At 44.1% G+C, this 5,654-nt stretch overlaps 1 protein-coding gene across 4 annotated transcripts in view; it reads left to right on the top strand.

Annotated features, from left to right (window-relative positions):
* Positions 1-371: 371 nt before the first annotated feature.
* The window catches only part of Tex48 (testis expressed 48), a 17,780-nt gene continuing 12,497 nt past the window's right edge, over positions 372-5,654 (top strand). For 2 of the 4 annotated variants that reach the window (XR_003836463.1, XM_021160603.1), the window contains exon 1: positions 372-400. The gene's annotated coding sequence lies outside the window, so the exon portion shown is untranslated. Of the gene's footprint in view, positions 418-5,654 lie in introns of all 4 variants that reach the window. The other 2 variants (XM_021160604.2, XR_003836465.1) reach the window with 2 other exon arrangements.

Raw genomic sequence — 5,654 nt, 5'->3', positions numbered from 1 at the left:
GATGTCATTTCATCCTGGAAATACATGGAGGACACATAACTATTATTCCTATTTTACAGAAGGACAGCTGAGGCATAAAGTCCATCTCCCTGAGGTTAATAGCCAGAGACATTAGGAGACAGACCCTGCCCCATGCTTTCTACATGTAGGGCTGTAGCGCCCCCTTCTGGCCTGACACCCTCAAAGTATTCCACACAGACAGAAGAACTTGCATTTCTGTTGCCCTGAGAGACAGCAATGGTGGACAGCTTGGCATCACGCACAGAAAGATGGATCATGATAGGAAGGGTCAGCAGGTCACAATAGCCTCTTTCCTCCCCGCCTTATGGTCTAGTCCAGAAGCCGGGTCACTAACGTTCTCTGTGACATCACAGCCTCCTTTCCTCTCTGCCAGCAACAAGTAAGTGGGGCTCAAAGGTAAGGCCTAAGGGTGGGAAGGGTGACATTCCCTGCACCAAAGGGATAGCAGTGTCCCCACACTGGTGGAGACCTATTCATTTGCTACCAGCATCAGACACAATCCTTCCTTGGCCTCTACCCTCAGTTTCTCTCTGCCTACCACATCCCCACAGCAGTGATGAATGACTCCTCCAGCTCTAGAATCCTGCCGGCTTCACCTTAGTGACCTTGCTTCACCTGGTCAGCATGTTCTGAAGTCCCCAGAGACCTGAAACTTAAATAGGACAGGACAAACCAAGAGCCTCTTCTTTGACTCTTGTCCCCATCTAGAGATGGGTCATAGTACTGCATGAACGTCTCCACACTCTTCCACTTCCTTCAACACCAGCATCTCTTACATTCTGAGGCTTCACAGCATGCCAGAAAGCTGTGCAGGCCACTTTTCATTGCTCTGAGTCTTCACACGCCCCTTTGCTTTGCTTTGCTTTGCTTTGGGATTTCCAGGTTACAGATCAAAGAGCTGAGGTTTTAAGAAGCTATGTATTATTTTTCTATTAAGTAATCATAAAGAGTTATATCCCAAGGGGTTAGGGATATAGCTCTGTTGGTAGAAGGCTTGCTTGGCCTGTATGAAGACCCGGGCTCCATCCCCAGTACCACATAAACTAGGGATGGTGGCCCCCACCTTTAATGCCAGCACTTGGGTGGTAGAAGTAGGAGGTTCAGAAATTTGGAGTCATTCTTGCAATATGGAGTCCAAGGCCAGCCTGAGCTATATAAGACCCTGCTTCAGAAAAAGACTTACTTTCCAGATAATGCTCTTGTAAGTGAGTTGCTGGTCTCCCTAAAAGATTTCCCAATTCTGGAGAGTAGGCAATTTACAACTCCCTATCATCAGGATTTCCAGGTAAAGATATGGAGAGCACAGCAGCCTTCGTAGAACCCCATTCCAAGTTCCTGCAGCACAGCCAATGGCTGTGATCTCCAAGGCCTATAGCTAAAAGGGACAAGGGGCACAATGCAGTGTATGTTTAAAGGAGAAGGAGTTTGAGTACTTGTGTTTTCTTGTATGTGCATAAGCTATTTGGAAGAGAGGTTCCTGTTTGACATGTTTCCAGTTAAATGGAGAGCTGTGTTTTCATCACAGATAGAGGAGAGCTTTATAGCCAGTGCATAAGGGTCTGGGGAGGCACTAAGGCTACCTACCAACTGCTGGGATTCTAGAGACAAGAGGCACTGGGCATCTAGGACCTTCTAGTATGAGATGACACCAGTGTGCAACTCTTCCATTAGATTGGCCAGCAGCACTTTCATTAATAGATGACTTGTGATAATTTGTTAGCATCTTACCAGGGAAGTAGGTCTGTGCCTAGTTCCCCTCTCTGTGTTACCCTAGTTCCCCTCTCTGTGTTACCTCCCCTGCTCCCTCAATCCTAGTTGTAGGAAGACCCTCTAAGCTTGTCCAAATCTTCACCACTGACACCAGCTATCCTTGAATCTTTCCACTCACAAAAATGAGGCTTCTGGCTGCAGCACTGTTTCTTCTCAGCTTTGATTTTCAGTCTCTTGCTGTGCTATACGTTGGACCAGAGGTGCCTAAAAAGCATTTGACTCTAAACAAGCATATGCTGAGTGAGTGACAGGGAACAAACCATGGCTTCAATATCTTAAGAACTGGAAAACCTGCAAATAAAGCAATCAAGAAGCTGAGGCAAGCCAGGTGGTAATGTGATAATGGTGTACACCTTCCTTTAATCCCAGTACTCAGAAGGCAGAGGCAGGCAAATTTCTGGGTTGGAGGACAGCCTGGTCTACAGAGATTTCCAGGACATCCAAAGCTACATAGAGAAACCCTATATCGAAAATAAAAAATAATTTAAAAGAAAAAAAAAGGAAACAAAAAACTCAGAGACGGAGGAAGAGAAGGAGGAGGAGGAAAAAGAAGGAAGAGAGAAAGAAAGAAAGAAAGAAAGAAAGAAAGAAAGAAAGAAAGAAAGAAAGAAAGAAAGAAAGAAAGAAAGAAAGAAAGAAAGAATAATAATCCAGGTCAGCCTAGGCTATATAAGGAGACTTGAAGAAAAAGGAGGAGGACGAGGAAGAGGAGGAGGACGAGGAGGAGGCTACCTACTCCTTTAGCTGAGATCTGAAGTGTTGGTAATAGGCACCCTAGTTAGCCGAAACATACAAACACATTCTATAATACAACCCATAACTGCCAAGCTTACTCAGTTATACATCAGGGTGTGGGCTGTGTGATTGTGTCAGTTACAGTGAAAGAAAATGATCTAGATGGTCAAGGGCTCTAGTCCTTCAGACTGTGGAAGAAGACACAGCCTACCATAGGTATCAGGGAGTCAGCCACTTAAAATCACCTAAGTATTTGTTGCACAGAACGATAAACCCCTGACAGCACTGGGAAGACTGGTGCCCAACCTAACAGCAAGCCTCCTTAAGTAATCATTTCTACTACCCCCATATGACAGACAGACACAGGCTATTAGTTTCCAGGAGGGTAGGAAAGCACAATGGTGCCATACAAATGCCTAGTCTCTAGAATCCCTAAGATTCTGACGTACCTAGGAATGAACCCCAGACAGTCTGAGTTTTGACAGTGGTGCATGATTTATTTTTTCCTGCATCTTCTATGTCTTAGTCAGTGTTCTATTGCTGTGAAAAGACACCATGACCTCAGGAATTTGTATAAAGGAAAGCATTTAATTGGGGCTGTCTTATGCTTCAGAAGTTTAGTCCATTATTTTCTTGGTGGAAAGCATGGAATGGCGGCACTCAGACAGACAAGGGAACACAGGCAGATAAAGTGCTGGAGAGGTAGCTGAAAGGTCTACATGGGGATCCTCGGACAGCAAGAAGAGAAAGAGACACTGGGCCTGACTTGAGCATTTGAAGTCTCAAAGCCCACCCCTAGTGGCACACTTCCTAGAACAAGGCCACACCTACTTTCACAAGACCACACCTCCTACTAGTGCCACTCCCCAATGACCAAGCATTCAAATCTATGAGCCTATAAGGCTATCCTTTTTTTTTTTTCAGCTTTTACACACTATGTTATATGGACAACTACGTCCAATTTTTTAAAATTTTTTATTAGATATTTTCTTCATTTACATTTCAAATGCTATCCCAAAAGTCCCCCATACCCTCCCCCCCCCCGCTCTGCTTCCCTACCCATCCACTCTGACTTCTTGGCCTTGGCATTCCCCTGTACTGGGGCATATAAAGTTTGCAAGACCAAGGGGCCTCTCTTCCCAGTGATGGCCGACTAGGTCATCTTCTGCTACATAGGCAGCTAGAGACATGAGCTCTGGGGGTACTGATTAGTTCATATTGTTTTTCCACCTATAGGGTTGCAGACCCCTTCAACTCCTTAGGTACTTCCTCTAGCTCCTCCATTGTGGGCCATGTGTTTCATCCAATAGATGACTCTGAGTATGAGGCCATTCCTATTCAAACTATCACACCCTATTTTAGGTCTGAGCCTTTTATACAAAATAAACTTCTTGGTTCTTCTTAGTTACCCAAGATTATTCCTCAAAAGTCCTTGGAATATTGACCCATTTTTCATTTTGTTTGTAACTCTGAGTCTTTGTCCTCAAGAGTAGCTTTCAAAGGGACTTCTCAAGTCTGTTTTGCTTTTTAATTATACAAATTAAAAATTATAATTATTTAGATATCCTGTTCTTCTCCACCTTGTAATTAAATAATTTTTCCCCTCTGTCGATGGTCAAGTATTAAATAAACATCTCAGCACAGATATGAAACGCCAGGGTAGAGAGTGGCTAACAGAAGCCAGAGTTAGATTCAGTCACTGTCTGCTGCTCTGAAATTTGAGAGGAATCTGAATATTTGTACTCTGCCAGCTCTATCTTAAATCTCCCTCACTGGATCCAGCATCTGACATAGGAGTTTTCAGGGTTTCTGTGTGTTAAAGTTGAGCTATTAGTGTGGGTGTGAGGGGAAAGTTGGGTGGGGAAGGAAAGAGGCAAAGAAAGTAGGTTTCAGAAGGTTTGAATGGGAGCAGGATCTCTTGCTTTCCTTTGTTCTTTCTTCTCCCTTTGTTTTCCTCACCAGTTCATACAATCTTCTCTTGTTTTCAATGTCCCACTTGAAATTCCTTATTCTTAAAATCCAAAGTTCGTAATAGGCCAGGAGTATTGGCATATGGCTTTAGTCCCCGCACTTGGGAGGTTAAGGGAGGAGGATCTCTATGAGTTCAAGGTCAAACCTGATCTACATAGCAAGTGCAAGCCAGTCAGGACTACATAGTGAGATCCTGTCTCAAAAAAAAGAACAAACAAACAAAAAACCAAATTCATCATAATAGCCTTGGTAAGTCTACATCATTTGGTGAAGTTGTTGACATTAAGTAGACGACAATATGAGTAGGAGAGAGGAGCAGTGTTTTCAGGAAGACGTGACAAGTAATATATGGGGACTATGACAAATGGGAACGATTATACTATAATCAATTTTAGAGAATAATGCACCAGTGCAGTGTCTTAACCTAATTAAATAGTATCTGGAAGAGACCAGGTCATCTGTGACCCAGAAGTCAATCCAGGGCACAGGCTAAAAGAAGTGACTTTGGTTCGTGATTTAACAAAGCAGAGTATATGCTCACCAAGGTTTAAGAGAACCCTAGGCAACATGTCAACAATTTCCTTTAAATAAACAGGCCAGCAGGCTGCAGAAGTCCAAGCATGGCCTCTCCAGGCTGACCTGTGGTGGGGGCTGCTCAGACCTAAGGGTCCACTCTTTCCTTGGGAAGCATTCCTCTGCAGGTCACGCGTGCAAGGCAACCTCACACAAAGAGTAAGGATGAGGCCAATGCCTGGATAAACGAAGGAAAATAAATGTAAAACATGAAAACGAAGTTTGTTTTTACAGTGACCAGTTCGCTTAACTCCCTGCCAGCACTCCTTTCATTTTCCAGCCCAGTCTCTTCAAATCTCCCAATCATTCCTCCCTCAGTTCCCCAACAGTCTGCTTAAACAGTCCCTTCTCCCAGTTCTCCCAACGCTAGAAGCTCCAAACTATAGCAACTATTGTAGCCTATCGGCTCAGCTCAGCTTCCCCTGGCTTAACTATTTCCTAACAACAACTTCTGCGCCAACTGCCTTCTCCTCTCTGCTCACCCAATTCTATACCAACTGCCTTCTCTTCTCTTCTCTTCTCTTCTCTTCTCTTCTCTTCTCTTCTCTTCTCTTCTCTTCTCTTCTCTTCTCTTCTCTTCTCTT

The sequence above is a fragment of the Mus caroli genome, chromosome 4 (assembly GCF_900094665.2).
Source record: "Mus caroli chromosome 4, CAROLI_EIJ_v1.1, whole genome shotgun sequence".
Taxonomy (NCBI): domain Eukaryota; kingdom Metazoa; phylum Chordata; class Mammalia; order Rodentia; family Muridae; genus Mus; species Mus caroli.
Note: the sequence above shows the minus strand (reverse complement) of the source record. Positions and strands in the feature narration are given on the sequence as shown.